Source organism: Pinus tabuliformis, chromosome Q (genome assembly GCF_031772625.1).
Source record: "Pinus tabuliformis cultivar Carrire ecotype Pingquan chromosome Q, CPIR1, whole genome shotgun sequence".
NCBI classification, from domain to species: domain Eukaryota; kingdom Viridiplantae; phylum Streptophyta; class Pinopsida; order Pinales; family Pinaceae; genus Pinus; species Pinus tabuliformis.
The window spans coordinates 3,888,842-3,909,492 of NC_142296.1; positions in this window are offsets into that span (position 1 = coordinate 3,888,842).

A 20,651-nucleotide genomic window follows, 5' to 3' on the forward strand; every position below is an offset into this window, starting at 1 on the left:
TTTTCCAAGGGTTAGTTTAGCACAATCTTTGAAGTCAAGTGTTGATTCACAATCATTTACATGGGGAATTAGTTCAACTAGTGATTGTAGTCAATGTTAATGGTAATGGGTACTTGGCTGATTCAATGTCAACATAATGTCCTCTTTAAAAAAAATCCTTTTACAATATCACAGTTGCCACTTTTTCTAACATCTGCACTCTAATGTATATGTCAGCTATTGTAAGGAACAATATGGGGGAACTATTGACTAGTGAATTAGATATATCTGGGACGACATTTGGTTTTGGATCCAGAGTAGTAAATCCAATAGGAGCTCTGCAACTAGGACTTATATATGAAACATTTTAGGTCCCTATAATACTAGTGATTACCCCATTGCTATTGTCATTGTAGTCCTTATCGTTATTATTTTTCCCCTATTATCCCCATATTATTATTAGTGTGCCCCATAGAAACCCACTATTGTTATTGTTGTGCCCTTATGTTATTACTGTTATGTTGACTTGATTATATTGTGACCCCTTAAACCCCTATATATAGAAGGGAGGTTTAGTCATTTGTATCATCCAAGAATTGTTCATTTCTGTAATGTAAAGGAGGTTGCCCCCTCGAAGAGGCTGAATTCTAAGGCGTTGATCTATCTTTTCTATCTTTTTGTGAGCTGGTTTCATAACATTTGGTATCAAAGCTTTGGATTCTATGGTTTCACTGCTCCAAACAGGTCATTGTGGAATTTTCGCTATAACTTTTTTTCTGCGACGTTTCAAAAGCTAAAAAAAAAACCCATTTGAGCTGAAATTGTTCTAAACTTTGGGTCTAAATTTCAGATATCTTTTCGTTACATTTGCAGAGATATGATCTGAGGAAGTTAGGGTTTTTGCAGACTCCTGAATTACATTCCAAATAGGTGACTTGGGGAAACTCGTCATAAATTTTGTTCTGAGCATCAGATTGAAATTTTGTAATATGTTTCAGAAAGAGGACGACCTGTAGTTCTCTGTATATCAGTTTTAGGTAATAAGGTTGAAATAGTGACACATGGCACTTCATACAAGTTCGCTCTATTGAACTAATATATAATCAGGTCACCGTGGGAGATTTGGCATAACTCTTCCTTGGAGAATCCAATCTTAATCAGACTTGCAGGGTTAGAAAGAGGACGCAAAGGACTACTGCAGGACATGATTTCTGATATTCGAGATCCACATTTACAGAGATACAACAGATTCAATATCGAGCTCTTACAAAATGAAAAAAAGGTGTGTAATTTTTAAAAATTTTATATAAGATTAATTTGAAAAATTAGTTTGAAGGAATTCAAAAGGAATAGTGAAGAATTATTAGCATTAATTGATGCCTCGAAGAAAGAAAATGGAAACACCTAGTAAGCAACCTGAAAGCTCTAGCATGAATCGTGAAGAAGAATAAATGCAACATGATATATCAAAATTACAAGGCGAAGTACAACAAATTTCACTCTCACAAAAGGTAACTGAAGCCAAGATGAATGACGTGGAAGCTAATATGAATGGCGTGCAAGTTAATATTGATGGCGTGGAAGCTAAGATGGATGGCATGGAAGCTAAGATGAATGGCATGGACATTAAGATGAATGGCATGGATGCTAAGATGGAAGAATTGAAGATAAATTTGAATAAGTTGCTACAAGAAATGGTTACTAATGGTGGAAGCGTAGTAAAGGAAACTCATGATGAGAACAAAAGAAATGCTAATCATGATTTCATAGACTCTAATGTTGGATTGAAGACCCACCATGTTCCAAAAATCGATATGAGGAAGTTTGATGGCAAGGATCCCGAAACATGGATACTATAGATGGAGCAACTTTTCGATCTCCATAATGTGCAAACCACACAAAAGGTACGTATTGCAACTTTATATTTGGAACCAAATCAGTTTGTATGGTATCGATGGCTTTGCTCTCATAAAAAAATTATCACTTAGGCAATTTTTATGGAAGAAATGATAGAACATTATGAAGATACAAAAGGCAACACCTTTTTTAGCCAATTGATAAATCTCAAACAAAAGGGTTCAATGATGAAGCACATTGAGGACTTCCAAAAATTGAACATAAGGGTAAAAGATATTCTAGAGGAGCTTAGGATTGATGTGTTCATATGGACTTTAAAGGATAATATCCAACATGAGGTTCGCCTTTGGGAACCTGATTCATTGGAGACCACATTCAGGTTAGCAAGAAAAATGGAAATCAAAATTATGGCAACCAGGAAGCCTACCACTCACAACTATAAGTATGGAACTGTTGTTGCCCCTGCCTTCCACAACCTACAAGGTTGACACCACAAAAATTGGAAGAAAAAAGAGCAAAAGGGCTTTGTTACATTTGTGATAGCAAATACACTAAAGGTCATAAGTATGCTGAGAAGAAATTATTCTACATAGATTGTGAAGAGGAGGAAGAAAAGGAACAAGAAATTTCAAAAGAAGAGGATATACTCCAGGAACAAACCCTAAATAAAGAAGAAATGAATCCGACCATATCTTGTAATGCATTGGCTAGAATTACCACTCTTCAAACTATCAAGATAGAAGGACATATCAAGAAGAAAAAGGTAATAGTTTTGATTGATTTGGGAAGTACCCATAATTTTATTTGTTGTAAGATAGCCAACGAATTTAATTACTTCCTATATCCAACACCAGAGTGTCAATTGATGGTTGCAAGTGGAGGAACCATAAATTGCTCTGGAAAGTGCCATAATATCAAGCTATCCATGGGAGAATATGTATTGAATAGCCCAATGCTTTCCATTCCAATGGGTGGTGTTGATGTTGTACTAGGAGTCCAATGGCTACAATCCTTGGGTACAATAGCTTTTAATTTTCAAGAAATTTTCATGAAATTTTGTGTGGAAGGAAAGGAAGTTGAATTAAGGGGTATGGCAGGGAAACTGAGAAATATAATCAGCTCTAATGGTATGACAAAGCTTCTAAAGAAGGAACAATGAGGCGTAATTGCACAATTATGTTCACTAGAGGTTTCCACATCGAAACCATCTCATTCTCCAGATCTCCAAAAAGTCTTGGACAATCATTCCAAGGTATTCAAGACTCCCAAAGGCCTCCCACCTATTTGTGATCATGATCATGCTATTCATTTGTTTCCAGGAAGTGTTCCTCCAAACATCAAGCCGTACAAATATCCCTATGCCCAAAAGAGTGAAATTGAACGTATGGTTGCAGAAATTCTAGAGGTTGGTATAATTCAACCTAGTCAAAGTTCTTTCTCTGCTCCAGTAGTATTGGTGCACAAGAAGGATGGATCATGGCGCATGTGTCCGGATTATAGGGAGCTCAACAAGTTCACTATTAAAGATAAATTTCCCATTCCTATCATTGATGAATTATTGGATGAATTGCATGGATCAATTTACTCCACCAAGTTGGATCTTCATTCAGGATATCATCAAATCAGAATGAAGACTGAAGGCATTCCGAAAACGACATTTAGAACTTACGAGGGTCATTATGAATTTTTGGTCATGCCTTTTGGCCTTACCAATGCACCTTCTACATTTCAAGGTTTGATGAATTCCATTTTCAATCCCTTCCTTAAAAAATTTGTGTTAGTATTTTTTGATGATATACTAATCTAGAGCAAGTCTTGAAAGGATCATGTTCAACATGTTGACAGGGTGCTCAAACTATTGGAGGAGAAACAATTATATGAAAAAAGCTCCAAATGTTTCTTTGGAGTACAAGAGGTGGAATATCTTGGTCAGATTGTATATCATGAAGGTGTTAAGGTAGATCCTAGAAAAATTAAAGCCATTAAGGAATGGAAAATCCCCACATCCATAAAGCATCTATGGGGATTTCTCAGGTTGACAGGGTATTAGCGCAAGTTTGTTAAGAATTATGGGAAAATAGCAACACCTCTAAAAACATTATTGAAGAAAGATGCATTTTCACGGACTCCAGAAGAAATAAAGGCCTTTGAACATCTTAAAGAGGCAATGTGCCAAGCACCAGTCTTAGCTACCCTGGACTTAACAAAAACCTTTATTGTGGAATGTGATGCCTCAAGAAATGGAATCGGTGTTGTTTTAATGCAAGAAGAAAGACTAATTGCTTTTGAAAGTCGTCCAATCAAAGGCAAGTATTTATGCAAAGATATTTATGAGAATGAAATGTTGGCAATACTACATGCACTTAAGAAATGGCGACCCTACCTAATGGGAAAACATTTCAAGGTAAAAACGGATCATGATAGTCTTAAATATTTTTTAGAAGAAATATTGTCCTCTGAAGAGCAACAAAAATGGGTCACAAAGATGTTGGGTTATGACTTTGAAATCATCTACAAAAAAGGGAAGCAAAATGTTGTGGGAGATGCACTCTCAAGAAAGGATGAGGATGTGGAAGCATTGTTGTGTGCCATTTCTATTATCCAACCAGATTGGATATTAAAATGAAGCAAGGGATGAATGGATGAATGATGAAGAAGTGTGGGCACTCATTCAAAAGATACAACAAGATCCCAGTACATCTGATACATTTAGCTGGAAAAATGATTCATTATTGTACAAAGATCACTTATACCTATGTATGAATTCCCAACTCAAACAAACGATTCTTATGGAATTGCACACTTCTCCCTTAGGAGGGCACTCAGGATTTTTAAATACTTACTACAGGGTTAAGAAGGAATTTTTTTGGGATGGCCTTAAATCGGATATTCAAAAGTTTGTGGCAGAATTTTTGGTTTGCCAACAAAATAAAGTTGAAAAAATTAAGACCCCAGGTCTATTACAACATTTATCCATTCCAAGCCAACGTTAGGAGGAGGTTTCAATGGATTTTATCACAGGTTTACCCAAGTCCGAAGGAAAGAGTGTCATCATGGTGGTAGTTGACAGACTTACCAAGTATCCACACTTTTGTGCATTATCACATCGATTTAAAGCAAGTATAGTTTCTACTACATATATGGAAACAATTCAAAAGCTACATGAAAACCCAAAGATTATTGTAAGCGACAGAGATCCCATTTTCACTGGAAATTTTTGGACAAAATTATTTTCTTGTCTCGGTACTTAGTTAGCTCATAGCTCATCTTATCATCCTCAATCTGATGGGAAAACTGAGATAGTAAACAAATGTTTGGAAGGATATCTTCATTGCTTTTTATCTGATAAACATACAGAATGGGTCAAATGGTTTCCTTTGGCTAAATGGTGGTATAACACTTCCTTCCATACTGCAGCAAAAATGACCCCATTTATGGTACTTTATGGATATCATCCACCATCCATCACATCGTATTTAAGAGAAAATTATAAGGTTCAAGCAATGGAACATCATATCGAGCATCAACAACAAGTTCTCCAACTCTTAAAGGATAACCTCACGTTGGCGCAGAATAGAATGAAACAATAGGCAACATAGCAACGAAAGAATTTTTGATGTAGGTGACTGGTATTCCTATAGCTACAACCATATAAACAAATTTCCCTCAAGCAAGCTAAGAAGGATAGTAAATTATCACCAAAGTATTATGGTCTGTACAAGGTGTTGCAAAATATTGGTACTATGGCATACAAATTGGAGCTTCCCCCAGCTTCCTAAGTGCACCTAGTTTTCCATGTTTCATGTTTCAAGAAGGTTATAGGTGACAGGCTTGCAATTCAAACAATATTGCCAAAACTTGATGAGGAAGGAAAATCATATTGGAACTGGAAGCAGTCATAGAAACAATAACTTGACAGCTACAAAATCGATCAATTTCGAAGTATCTCATTAAGTGTAAGAATTTATCGCTGACGATTCCACATGGGAGGATGAGAATTTTATACAGAAGCATCCAGAACTACTCAAGCATTGAGGACAACACTTTTCGGAAGGAGAGGGGCATGTTAGGTCCCTATAATACTAGTGATTACCTCATTACTATTGTCACTGTAGCCCTTATTGTTATTATTGTGCCCCTATTGTCCCCAAATTGTTATTAGTGTGCCCCATAGAAACCCACTATTGTTATTTTTGTGCCCTTATGTTATTACTCTTATGTCGGCTTGATTATATTGTGACCCCTTAGACTCCTATATATAGAAGTGAGGTTTATTCATTTGTATCATCCAAGAATTGTTCATTTATGTAATGTAAAGGAGGTTTCCCCCTCGAAGAGGCTGAATTCTAAGGCATTGATATATCTTTTCTATCCTTTTGTGAGCTGGTTTCATAACAAAACATCAATGGATGATTACTTCTACTTTCTATGTAATTATGGTATGGACTCCAAGAATATCAAGCTCATTGCAGCGAATGAAACCTATAGGTGTCCATCTAGTGCAAAGGTGGATTTGATCAGTAACATGAACTATCCAAGAATAGCTATTTCCAATTTAAATATTGTGAATGGGAGCACAAATGTAAGCAGAAGCGTCACAAACATCAGTCCTGATCTCACACCCACTTACAAGGTTACCATCGGTGCACCTCCTGATTTGAATGTGAATGTCTCTCCACAAATTCTTCAATTCTCTGAAACTTCCAAGAAGCTATCTTTCGATGTAGTTTTTACACCAACCAAGGTTGCCACCAAAGGATATGTTTTCGGTACACTCGTGTGGAGCGATGGAAAGCATAATGTTCGTAGTCCTTTTGCAGTGAATATGGTGTGACGAAAGTATAAGGGGCAACCTTAGAGATGGTAAAATAATAAAACAAATGAAACAAACAAAAAGGCTACTTATTCCTTGCATAGACTATAAAGTAATAAAACAAGTGAAACTTGTTTTTTGTGAGGTCATTGTGTTAGAGCCTAAATTTACCTCAGGCTGAAAAGGTAAGATTCTAGGTCCACATCAAACCACGCTCAGCCTCGTAGCTAGCCCTATGAGGACAGGAGAGGGCTCTATCCGGGTCAATCTTAGCAAAAGATAATCGATGGAGCTTGATATGACTTAAATACAAACTAATTTTAGGCTAGGTATGAAGTGCAAGGATTTAATTTGAGTTTTTGAGGGTTTTGTTGGAAAAAAGGGAAAGGCAAATTTGGGTCCCAGGATGAGGCCAAATTTTTGCTGAGTTTTGGTTGGGGTGAGGTAGGCAATAGTTTTGATGCTTTAGATTAAATGAATGGATGGAAAAGACTGTTGAGGAGCTGAAGAGGGCAAGAGGCTGCAAGAATCCTCTCCAAACAGATGAAAACATATAAAACTAAACAAATTTTAAGGCAGAGCACACCAAGCCACATGAATTCTACCTTTGTCACCCAATTTGTTTAATTTCAGAAGCAAAGAGAAGGGAAATGGCATACATAAAACATCAATGAACTTACAATGACATGAAGAAAAACACCATCAAAACAAAGAGCCACAAGGATCCCAACAAGTGCTACAAAACGCTGGTCTTTCCTTTGCCAAAAATGCAGAAATCAGATGTACAATGGAGTGCCAAGCAATCCCAAGTGTCCAACCCTGAAAATGACTGAGAAATTACATAATATAGGCAAGCTTAACTCATTCCCATGCCTCTAGGGGTCGAGCTCATCATTCTAGGAGCTATTTCAACCGTATCTAAATAGGGAACTGAAAAATAGATAATGAAACAACTTGGCTCTTTATGTTAGAAAACTGATTCATTCAGTTGTTTTTCACTTTTTAGTGAATGAATCTACTAAAAAAAGTAAATATGTTCCAAAATTACATCATGTTCATGAAATTACATCAAGGTAGATCAAAAATAGCATCAAAAAGTAAAACTAGTCAAAATTGGGCGAAATTCTGAGCTGCTGAGTGAAAAATAGGCCAAAATTCTCTATGCGCCGTGCCCAAAATCTGTATCCGTAGCACAACTTTGGAGCTGATTTTGAGGCACTTACCAAAGTCCAAATTGAGCCCAAGATAACTCGTTGGAAAGCCCTACCTGTCTACTTTCCAATCCAAGTGGAATTTCTAGATTTGGATATCATTTGCCCATCGAAATCTTCAATCTGCCAAGACTACTTCCTGTGGGTGAAAAAGGTGGCAGAGAGGTCATTTTTAAGGTGTTTTTGACCCTTTAGGCAACCCAGAACTTGATGAAATCCTTACGTAATCCATGAGCATGCATAAATTTTGATGAAAAATCCAAAAATGTAATTTTTTTCTCCATAGGATCTCCCAATTATAAGAGCGCGCCAAGTGTTATGGAGCATTGGGCAGAAAAGCCTGTTTTTGCTCAAAAAAATTCTAGGTCCGCACTTTTTGTCAGTATTTCCTGCGGTCCCGCACTAATGCTCATGTATCCAGCGGACCTGACCGCACTTTCTCTGTGTTAAAGGTGCGGACCACTGAGTGCGTTGTGCCACTACCCAGGTGCACTGCGCCTTTTTGCAGATGACTTTTGGAGGCCTTCCCGGTGTCCAAATTGGGCGCGAGATAGCTTGTTGGAAAGGTCCTTGAGTCTACTTTCTAACACAACTACAATTTTTTAATTTGGTGTTCATTTTTCCAGTCAAAAATTAAATCTCCCAAGACTGGTAAAAATGTGCAAAATGAGGCTGCCTAAAGGCAGAGTGCTGTTGCAGTCAACGTTTGAAGGTCTTCCTCAACTCCAAATTGAGCTCATGATAGCTCATTGTAAATATATTTGTGTCTAGTTATTATTTGACTCATCAATAAAGTCATTTGGCCAACCAAGCTAGGAGAAAACTTGATTTTTCCAAGGTCATCATTTGAGTAAAACCTACCCCGATGTGTGGAACAGGGGATTTTTCAAAATGAAGCAAAATGAAGGGGATAAGGGGCTTCTAAATTCTCGAGAAAATTTTGGGAAGTAGGGAGGGATGTTAGGAGGTAGGGGAAGGTGGAATTTCAAATATTGAGTGAGGGGAAGGGGTCCAAAAGAGCTCCACACAGGCCCAACCTAGAAAATTGCCAAGTTGTAGCAAGAAAGTAGGGTTTGTGGAAAAATGAGGAATTTGGAGGATCTCAGTGATGGGAAGTGTTTAATAAGGTACATTAAAGATAGGGGAAAGTGTATGAATATCAGGATACAATTTTTGCTAATGATTTGACCATCCAAGAGAAATTACCCTCAAAACCCTAGGAGAGGGAAGTGAACCTTACCTAGGCGCAATTGAAGCGTGAACAAGGTGTAAAATGACCCAGTGGAACTTGACATGATGATGAAAACCCTCTGAATGATGGTACACTCAGCTAAATGGTGACATGGATAGACATTTGGACAATTTTAAAAGGAGTAAAAGCAAACCCTAGACCTAATACCTAGTGACCAAATTTTGCTTGAAGACTCACTAAAATGGCAAAATTTGACCTTGACACCTTAAAAACACTTTGTAAGAGCATGTTTGATCACTGGAGGAAGGCTGTAAAGACTGACACTAACACACTGAGATATAATTGTTTATGGTTAGATATAATAATTTCTGGCAGTTTCTAGTATTCATCTACATTAATATAGTATTCATTATCTACATTATTATCAAGGGAAAATAATTGAGTTCCTAAGAACACATAAACAGTTAACGGTAAGTTGACTTTATGACTTTAACTTAATTACCCTAACACAACAAAATATGCATCCAGAAACAATGAATATAAGCGAACATAAAGCATGTTGATTTGTACTAAATTTGGGTGAGGCAGGATTTTGAAATTCTATGAGTGAACCATTCAATGTATGAAATTGAGGAAGAAACCAACCCGTTCTTTCATTTTCGTTGTCATTTGATAAGCTAGACCGACCAATTCGCATCTTTATGATGTGCTAGTAGATATTGGCAAACCAATTATAAAACCAATGACGCCACGTGAAGCTATAGGACAAATTTCGGTGTTCAAAATGTGCTTATAAATAAATACTTTCAAACAAGTTGCATTATAAATTTAAATATTTTTATAAGATTTGGTCAAACATTTTATATTGCAAACAAGTTGCATTATAGATTTAAATATTTTTATAAGATTTGGTTGATTTTTATATTGAAAACTAGTAAGTAATATTCTTTAAATTTTTAAACTTTAATATAAATTTTCATCCCTAATTTTTTTATTTAACTTTAATATAAATTGCCATCGCTAATTTTTTTAGGTTTACCATCCTAATTTTTTTTATGTTTACCCTTGAGTGAGAAATGCAAAAATTAATCCATATCTTGAGCATAAATTTGTGTGGTGATTTATAGTTTACAAACATCCAGAGAGTGAACCGAACAATACATCTTTTGAGAGCTTAAATGGAAGTAAATTATGTCGTGTCCCTCTCACCCTTAGCACATTGAATATAAAAATTATAGTCAAAAGATTTTGAAATTTCATTGGTTAGTCAAAGATTAAAAGTTAGTTAATCAAGATAAGATTTTTCCAATATTCTAGAATATGCAATTAATGACTGGCTTCATTAATTCTTTGTATTTTTGATACTGCACTCCCACCCCTTCGCCTTCTTTTACTTTTGAAAGAAAGAAATAAAGAAAGAAATTATTTTAACGTCCACGAGGCTAAAGATAGCATATGGGACAGATTGCTTTCTTCATCTGTTTGATACAGACTTTATAATACAACCTCTGAAATTTCTCCTCCATTAATTTTTTATACAGACTTTGCAGTGAGCTTTTGTGGCTAAAAATTGGGTTTGTGTTGATCTATGATGGTATGGATTTATATTATAATGAAAAGTAAATATAGGGATGTTATTTATAATGAACACATTTTCTTGTTTCTAAATGAAATATGACGCAATGAATCTCATTTTTTAATGCTCAATACATTTTCAATAGGTAGTTATCCTTATATTTGCAATGTGTGATATGCCCCAAGATGATAAACCATAATCCCCAAATTTAAAATGCAAAAACATATGGCATACATGTCTACAAATGCATTCCTCTTACAACTTTTCCAATTTAACAAACCTATCAGCGTCTCTTTGCACCTTTTGGGGAAATTGCTAGTCATAATAACATTTGAAATTATGGTTGCCAATTATCTGCCTGCCCCTCTTCATATGCCATGAGATTAAAAATGTATTTAAGAGTAACTAATATTTCTTTAAGAATTAATAAATAAATATTTATCTTGAATTGTAATTGATGTGTTAGTTCAATGTCACTAGCACTTGCATTAAATAAGGAATAAAACTTTATTACAAAAGGGGATGGGGCAAGTTTGTTGCCGATATTTAATGTAGAGGTGCCATTGAGATTGTTAAATTTGTTTTTTCATTTTTTTTCCACCAAAGAAATCAGGCTTGGACCAATTTTTAGGTGTACATAATCTTGCTCCAAGATTGGAGTGTAGAACTTGTAAGAACCAAACCTCCACATGTAAATGTAAACGTAAACGTTAGACCACAAGAATAATTGAGATTATTACCTATTCTCAATTACCTATTCATGAAAACAAGTGGATGCGAGCGTGTGGGTAGGATGCACATCATATGAGGTGTTGGGTTGGAGAAATTTTTAGGTGTACATAGTCTTGGTTCCATGCTGTTGGTTCTTGGGTTTTGTCTGAATTCCACTTTCACACCTAGTGGCTGTGAAGACACTATAAAACTTCGGCATTCCAATTAGAATTATGCGCGGGGTAGATGGAGGGCTTAGGGTGCGAGCACAAATTGTTTATGTCCTTGACTCCTGTTGATGTCCTGTGAGGAAGACATCAAGTCGGAATGACAATGTCTTTTTGATTGGAAAGTTATGGAAGATTTAACGCAATGGGTGCCCAATGTTGGGTGGCCAATGTTGGGCACAACAAAGATCGCCAAATCCAATATTTCTTGAAAATTCATCTCTACAGGAGGATCGATGAAGACTTTTTCCCATCAGACTTTTTTGGGAAATGGAGGATGAAGACATTTGTGGGTGTTAAGTGTGAAGCCAAATTCATGCAAGATTCTAGATCCTTCTACTCCGCCATTAGTTTCTAGATCTCCATCTAAATCACATGCAAGATTCTAGATCCTTCTACACTGCCATTAGTTTCTAGATTTCCATCTAAAACACATGCAGGGTTCTAGATCCTTCTTCAGCCTCTATAATTTTGTAATTTCTCTCGCCAGGGAAAGCAAGCGAAGGTCTAGGGTTGTTATGTAATGAAAAGTGATTTCTATTCTCCAGTGATTGTTTTATCTATTCCGCTGTTTCTGATTGAGTAATCTTGTTGTTTCTCCATTTTTCTGTCTCTGAAATTATTCTTTACTATTGCTGTCTAAGTCTCTGAGTATAAATTTTCTGTGTGTTATGTATGCTCTAAACAAATAACTGGTATCAGAGCTAGGGTCGAATATCCACTGTGCAAGCCGCTTAGTGCCATTGCCTTACTCTAGCAACATTCATTAAAACGTTGGCTGTTACCTCTGGAGTTGTTGAAGGATCTATCCAAGAAATCAGAAATCCCTGCAAAGAAGAGAGTCCAGGAAAAGGATCTGTTCAGGAAATAGCTGAGGAACGTTAAGATAGTTGTTGCAAGAAATAAAAAGGCCATGGGCATATGGTGAAACATGCCATGAAGCCTAAAACGTGGAGTGCATAAGTGCTTTACGTGGAGTTCGTAATTTTTTTCATCAAGCTTGCACATATACGTCAAGTTTTTTTTTTAAACCAACATATGTATGTGTGAAATGTAAAAAGGTTAAAACATTATATATGATTTTTATATTTATTATGAAACATATATAATTATATGTTGGAATTTCGAAAAGTATATTTTAAAACGAGCAAGAATTTTGAAAAGGGTATTTTAAAAGGAGGAAGGTCATTATTACTAAATTTTAAAGAGTAATAATTAAAGTTTTACTTTTAAGTGGAGCTTTTTTGTGTTTTGGGGGCATGAATTTGATTGAAAATGGAGACAACAATTACTGATATGGAGAAGTTGAGCAGTCCTAATTTTACCCTATGGAAATCACAGATGGGGGATATACTGATTTTGAAGGATTAGTTTTTGCTAATTGAGGGCACAACAAATAAACCCTCATTGACGACAAATAAAGAATGGAATAAGCTAGATAGAAAGGCGATTGCAACAATCCGCCAATATCTAGCAAAGAATGTGTATTTCAATGTGTCTGGAGAAAAGACGGCTGAAGGATTATTGAAGAAGCTCCGTGATCTATATGAGAAGAACATGGCATCAAAAAAAGTGTTCTTGATGAAGAAGCTTTATAATCTCAAAATGAAGGAGGGTGCTTCAGTTGCTGAGCACTTGAATGCATTTAATATTATTACTAATCAGCTTACCTCTGTTAAAATCATTTTAGATGATGAAATTAGAGCTATTTTTCTAATGTGTTCTATGCCAGACAACTGGGAAAATTTAATTGTAGCTATGAGCACTTCAACAACTTCAGGGGCCCTGAAGTTTGATGATGTCAGCAGTAGTTTAATGAATTAGGAACTGCAACGCAAGTTAATTGCAGAAAACCAGGGAGGAGAAGCTCTAGCTCTAGCTAATCATGGTAGGAGAATGGATTGAGGCTGGCAAGGGCAATCAAGATCGAGAGGATGATCAAAATCAAGGAGAGGAAGGATCATCTGCTTTCATTGTGGCAAACTCGAGCACATGAAGAAAGAATGTTGATTCTGGAAGAAAGGACAAAAGGATCAGAGACCGTCTAGTACAAATCACAAGTCATCCAGCACAAATGAAGGTGAGACTACTGCTGTAGCCACATATGGTGATGTGTTGTTTACTGTTTCAGTAGAGGATGCATGTGTATATACATCTAGCAATAGCTTTGATTGGATCCTTGACTCTGGGGCATCTCACCGTGTAACCCCATGCAAAGATAGTTTTGTTTCATATAATCCTGGTGATTATGGTAGAGTGCATTTGGGGAATAATCATTTTTGTAGTATTGTTGGAGTGGGAGATGTCTAGATCAAGATGAAAGATGGACAATATATATTGTTGAAAAAGGTCAGGCATGTACCAGAAATGCTCATGAGTTTAATCTCTATGGGACGACTAGATGATGAAGGCTATTCCACAAGCTTTGGAAAAGGAGGCTGGAAAATTAGCAAAGGAGCATCGGTCATAGCCAAAGGACCCATGACAGGAACATTATACACATTGAAGACACTGATAGGAAAATCAAATTTGGTTGTTGTCACAGAAGGAAATTTAGCAGATTTGTGGCATAGGAGTTTGGGTCACATGAGCGAGAAGGGCTTAAAAATCCTTATTGGTAAAAATTTATTGCCAGGTTTGAAATCCTACAATCTTGATCTTTGTGAGCATTGTATATATGGTAGACAAAAAATGGTTTCATTCCTTAGAGGTGGCCATGACAGAAAGAAAAATGTGTTAGAATTGGTACACTCATATGTGTTTGGGCCTGTTAACATCAAATCATTAGGAGGAGCATCATATTTGTAACATTTATAGATGATGCATCCAGGAAGGTATGGGCATATCCTATGAAAAGTAAAAGTGAAGTGTTTGGAATATTTCAAAATTTTCATGTTGTTGTTGAAAGAGAGACTAACAAATTGCTGAAGTGTTTAAGAACAGATAATGGTGGAGAATATTGCTCAAATGCATTTAAGGAATATTGTAACAGGTTTGGCATAAAGCATGAGAAGACTGTGCCTAGTACTCCTCAACAGAATGGTGTCACAGAAAGGATGAATTGCACCATTATGGAAAAGGTGTGAAGTATGTTGTCCAATTCCAGTTTGGAGAAGAATTTTTGGGCTAAAGCAGTCAAGACCGCTTACTACCTCATAAATAGATCTCCAACTACAGCCTTGGATGGCGGTATCCCTGAAGAAGTTTGGACTGGTAAGAACTTGAATTATTCTCACTTGAAAATCTTTGGATGTGAAGAATTTGTACATATTCCCAAAGAAAATAAAACTAAGCTAGATGATAAATCTATGAAATGATTTTTTTTGGGATATGCGGATGAAGATTTTGGTTATCATCTATGGGATCCAGTCAAACATAAAATTATTAGAAGCAGGGATGTTATATTTAATGAGTCAGAAATTTTCAAGAGGATTGTAGTTGAGTTGTAGGTCAAGAAGGTTATTGACAGGTTTGAACAGCAGCAAGAAAACATACCACCAATACAAGAAAATGAACAGCAAATTCAGGAACATGAAGAACAACAAGTGGAAAATGATGAACAATAAGAAGAAGGAATATTGCTGGAACCTTTACAGGAGATTCAACTTGATAATGCACCACCACAGTTGGTTCACAGATCTTCTAGGCCTCATAAGCCTTCACAAAGGCATCCTCCTTCAAACTATATTTTGTTGACTGATGAAGGTGAGCCTAATTGTTTTCAAGAAGCTTGTACAGTTGAGCACAGTGAAGAATGGAAGAAAGCAAAAGAAGAAATGAACTCTTTGCTGGAAAATAAAAATTGGGAGTTGGTAAACCTCCCAAAAGGTAGAAAGGCTCTACAAAACAAATGGGTTTACAGGATTAAGCATGAAGGTAATGAAAACAAGGAGAGGTATAAAGCAAGGCTGGTGGTGAAAGGTTTTTCCCAAAAAGAAGGTATTGACTTCACTAAAATTTTCTCACCTATTGTTAAAATGTCATCCATTAGAGTCATTCTTGGTCTAGTTGCTACTTTAGACTTAGAATGTGAACAGTTAGATGTAAAAATTTTTTTCCTTCATGGTGAATTGGAGGAAGAAATTTATATGGAGCAGCCAGAACGCTTCATAGAGAAAGGTAAATAATACTTTGTTTGTAGGTTGAAGAAGAGTCTCTATGGGTTGAAATAGACACCTCGACAATGGTACAGGAAATTTGATTCATTCATGTTGGAACATGGTTTTCAGAGGTTGGAAGCTGACCATTGTGTCTATATCAAGAGGTATGATCAAGGAAAGTATATCATATTATTGTTATATGTGGATGACATGTTGATTGTTGGGCATGATAAGAATAAGATCAATAGGTTGAAGAAAGATTTGGTAGAAAATTTGCAATGAAGGATTTGAGACCAGCACAACAGATATTGGGCATGCGGATTATGCGTGACAGGAAAAACAAAAGGTTGTGGCTGTCACAAGAAAAATATATCAAGAAGGTGCTTGAAAAGTTTAATATGAAGGATGCCAAGCCAGTTGGTACACCCCTTGTAGCCCACTTCAAGCTAAGTACTGAATTATGTCCTAGTGATGACAAGGAGAAAGAAGAGATGAGCAAGATTCCTTATGCTTCAGCAATTAGCAGCTTGATGTATGCCATGGTATGCACATGACCAGACATTGCATATTCAGTGGGAGTAGTGAGTAGGTTCCTTGCCAATCCAGGCAAACAACATTGGCAAGCAGTAAAATGGATTTTGAGTTATCTCAAGGGTACTAGTCATTATTGTTTATGTTTTGGTCATGATGAGACTGTGCTTGAAGGATTTACAGATGTAGATATGGCTGGAGATATGGACACCAGAAAGTCCACTATAGGTTATTTATATACATTTGCAGGTGCAGCAGTATCTTTGGTGTCAAGGCTACAAAGAATAGTATCCCTCTCTACAACATAAGCAGAGTACATAGCTGCAACAGAAGCTTTTAAAGAGATGTTGTGGATGCAACAATTCCTAGGAGTGATAGGAATAAAGTAGGACAAGTATGTGTTATATTGTGATAGTCAGAGTGCCATTCACTTGGCAAACAACCCAGCATTTCATTCAAAAACCAAGCACATTGACTTAAGGTACCATTGGATCCAACATGTGTTGGAGGAAAAACAGTTATCCTTGGAAAAGATCCATACAAATAGGAACTCTGCTGATATGGTCACTAAGATTCTACCATGAAATAAAAATGAGTTATGTAGAGGCATGGTAGGACTCTGTGTGACTTGATTCATGACTCTTATTTGGATTCAAGTGGGAGAATGTTAAGTGTGAAGCAAAATTCATGTAGGATTCTAGATCCTTCTACTCTGCCATTAGTTTCTAGATCTCCATCTAAATCACATGCAGGATTCTAGATCCTTCTACACCGTCATTAGTTTCTAGATCTCCATCTAAAACACATGCAGGATTATAGATCCTTCTTCAACCTCTATAAATTTGTAATTTCTTTGGCCAAGCAAAGCAAGCCAAGGTCCAGGGCTGTTACATAATGCAAAGTGATTCCTGTTCTCCAGTGATTGGTTTATCTATTCCACTGTTTCTGATTGAGTAATTTTGTTGTTTCTCTATTTTTCTGTCTCTGAAATTATACTTTGCTATTGCCGTCTAAGTCTTTGAGTATAAATCTGTTGTGTGTTATGTATGCTCTGAACTAACAGTGGGACATGTGATGTTAGATAAGAATGGTTAAGAACAACATGAATTTTTTTACTTTGTGACATGTGATGTTGGATAAGAACAACAAGGAGAAAGAGATTTTTCTATTGTTGTTATTGAGCAAGAGTGAGATGAGTGTGAGCTTACATATTCTCTGCAGTAGATCCCAATGGCACAAAGCTAGGTAGGCCACGCCCTTTCGCTGAAAATGTCAAGGCAAGTCACAGTCCCATTGAAGTGGACCATCCACCTCCACTTAGTTTCTGATTGCTGTTACGTTGGGTTGGTGTTTTTGTCTTTTGGGTTGAGTTGTCCTGGTCAAGACCTCTGGTATAGCTTTGCATGCAACAAATAAGTAGTAAATAAAAATGTTTATCTTTTTTGAATGCGATGAAAAATAGGACAGAGCAGAGGACACTCTTACCCTATGGGGAGGATGTTATATGGCAAACTTTTGAAGTAAGCTTTGTGAATTTTTGGCAAGATTGTCATCCAATCTAAAAAAAATGGTCATAAACTTTTAATATAGGTCACTCTTACGATAAAAGCACCCTTCATTCTTACGATAAAAACACCCTTCATTTTCTTTTCTCTATTATATTGATCTTGATTTATATTGAGTTCAAAGTCTTCAAGAGTTCAAAGTGTTTGTGGTAAGTTGCATTATCGGATGTATAAACTTTTTATTTAAAGGATATTTTTGTTTAGTATAGTATATTTATTAATAAAATAAAAATAATTGTTTTTCGGGTAGTTTGATTAGTGATCATGATATGAAATCTTTGTGAAGTTTATGGTTGGAGCATGCATGGATTTATTTAGAGATTTAGTGGTACCTTATATGGCAATACAAGCCCACCCTCACCCCCACTCACCATAGTGATATAAAGTCTTTGTGAAGTTTGTGGTTGGGGGCATGCATGGATTTACCTAGAGGTTTAGTGGTAGACTTCCGAATCAACCTTTTAGGCTAGTACAAGCTCACCCCACCCTAGTTATTGATTCCTATAAATACTATATATATAAAGCAAGAATAATTAAATTTATAGTACATATAAAATTGAGATGGAATTTATTTCTATTTCACTTATCATTTGTGAATAATTATCTTTTATATGAAATTTGCAATTCCCTTCCTTCCTATATATATATATATATATATATATATATGATATATATATATATATATATATATATATATATATATATATATATATATATATATATATATAGATATATATATGGATGAGATTTATCTCTATTTTGCTTATTATTTGTGGATAATGTTCTTTTATATAATATGATACAAGTTCAAGAAGTAACAGATTTCTAATAAAACTAGGATGGATGTAAACTTTGTGAAATTCTCAATTTCCTTTGTTGATATGAATAAGGAGAGGAGTTAAAAATATTGACAATTTGTTTTTCCCTTTTAGACACATCAATTATAACGATGGTTTAAAGCACTTATGATATGTTTAAAAACTTATAGATACTGTGGAAAAAATAATGGTAATGGTTAGTGGGAAAAATAGAGGTCAAGATAAATAATTGTGACGTATACCAAGTAATTATTTAGTAGGAGGATTGACTTTGGTTAATTTTATCTTTTTATGTATTTTATCATATATTTTAAAGGGTTATTTATTTTCTTCTTCTCATAATATTAGAATTTGGTGGTTTAGAAAAAGGAAAAATGGAAAGTGGTTGTTTGACCCAAAGATGAAGGGTGAACATTAAAATTTCCTATATGGGAAAGCCATCTTTAAAAGAGATTATGGAGAGTCATCATTCAAGGAGTCATATCGGAAGCGATAATTGTGTAAAAGCACATCTTTAAAAGAGATTATGGAGAGTCGTCATTCAAGGAGTCATATGGGAAGCGATAATTGTGTAAAAGCATATTAGCCTTTATTTTCTTACTGATAGGATTATGGTAAGAGGAAATAAATATGTAATGTTTCCACTCACTAAAAGTTATGGCGTAGCCTTTGAATAGCATGTAAAATAGCTACGGGAAAGGTAAGAATAAATCCATGGTGGGTTATAAAAATAATCACGCGTTCATAAAGAAAAATATAATTATTGTAGGATAGGGATATTTTCACCATTAAGAAGGTCGTAGACCATGAATCTATTAACATATGGAAATGAATCCATAAGCATTTGTCAGCAATGATGGAACATGGTAGTTTCTATATAACTAGAAGGGGAAACTTAAAATGTATGGAGTGATTATGTTGAAAAACATAGTGTTAGTGTTAGTCTTTACAGCCTTCCTCCAGTGATCAAACATGCTCTTACAAAGTGATTTTAATGTGTCAAGTCAAATTTTGTCATTTCAGTGAGTCTTCAAGCAAAATTTGGTCACTAGGCATTGGGTCTAGGGTTTGATTTTACCCTTGTCAAAGTTGTACAAATGTTGGTCCATGTCACAGTTCAGCTAAGTGTACCATCATTCAGAGAGTTTTCATTATCATGTCAAGTCCCACTGGGTCATTTTACACCTTGTTCATGCTTCAGTTGCGCCTAGGTAAGGTCATTTCCCTCTCCTAGGGTTTTGAAGGCAATTTCACTTGGACGGCCAAATCATCGGCAAAACTTGTATCCGGATTTTCATACACCTTCCCCTATCCTTAAAGTACCTTATCAAACACTTCCCATCACTGAGATCCCCCAAATTCCTCATTTTCGCACAAACCCTAGTTTCTTGCTACAACCTGGCAATTTTCTAGGTTGGACCTGTGTTTTGCCTTTTTGGACCCCTTCCCCTCACTCAATCTCTAAGATTACACTTTCCCCTACTTCCTAACATCCCTCCCTACCTCCAAAAATTCCCTCAAGAATTTAGAAGCTCCCTATCCCCTTCATTTCGCTTCATTTCGACAAATCTCTTGTTCCACACATCGGGATAGGTTTCACTCAAATGATGTTTCTGAGCAATGAAAGATGAATTTGGAAAAATTGAGAGATTTTTTTGTCCAAAACAAGCCAAGGAAGAAAAAATTCCTTCACTTTTTACACAGGTGTCATGGTTTTGAAGAAATGTCAAAAATACAATTGCCTCTGGAGAATTGATGCACCTCTGAAGTGACCTTGGGAAAATCAAGTTTTCTCCTAGCTCATTTGGCCAAATGACTTTCCTGATGCGTTAAGTGATAACTAGACTCAAATATATTTCCAATGAGCTATCATGAGCTCAATTTGGAGTTGAGGAAGGCATTCGAAAGTTGACTGTAACAGCACTCTGCCTTGAGGCAGCCTCACTGAGCACATTTTGACCAGTCTTGGGAGATTTGACTTTTGACAAGGAAAATGAACTCCAAATTCAAAAATTCTGGTTGGGTTGGAAAGTAGACTCAAATACATTTCCAACGAACTATCCTACACCCA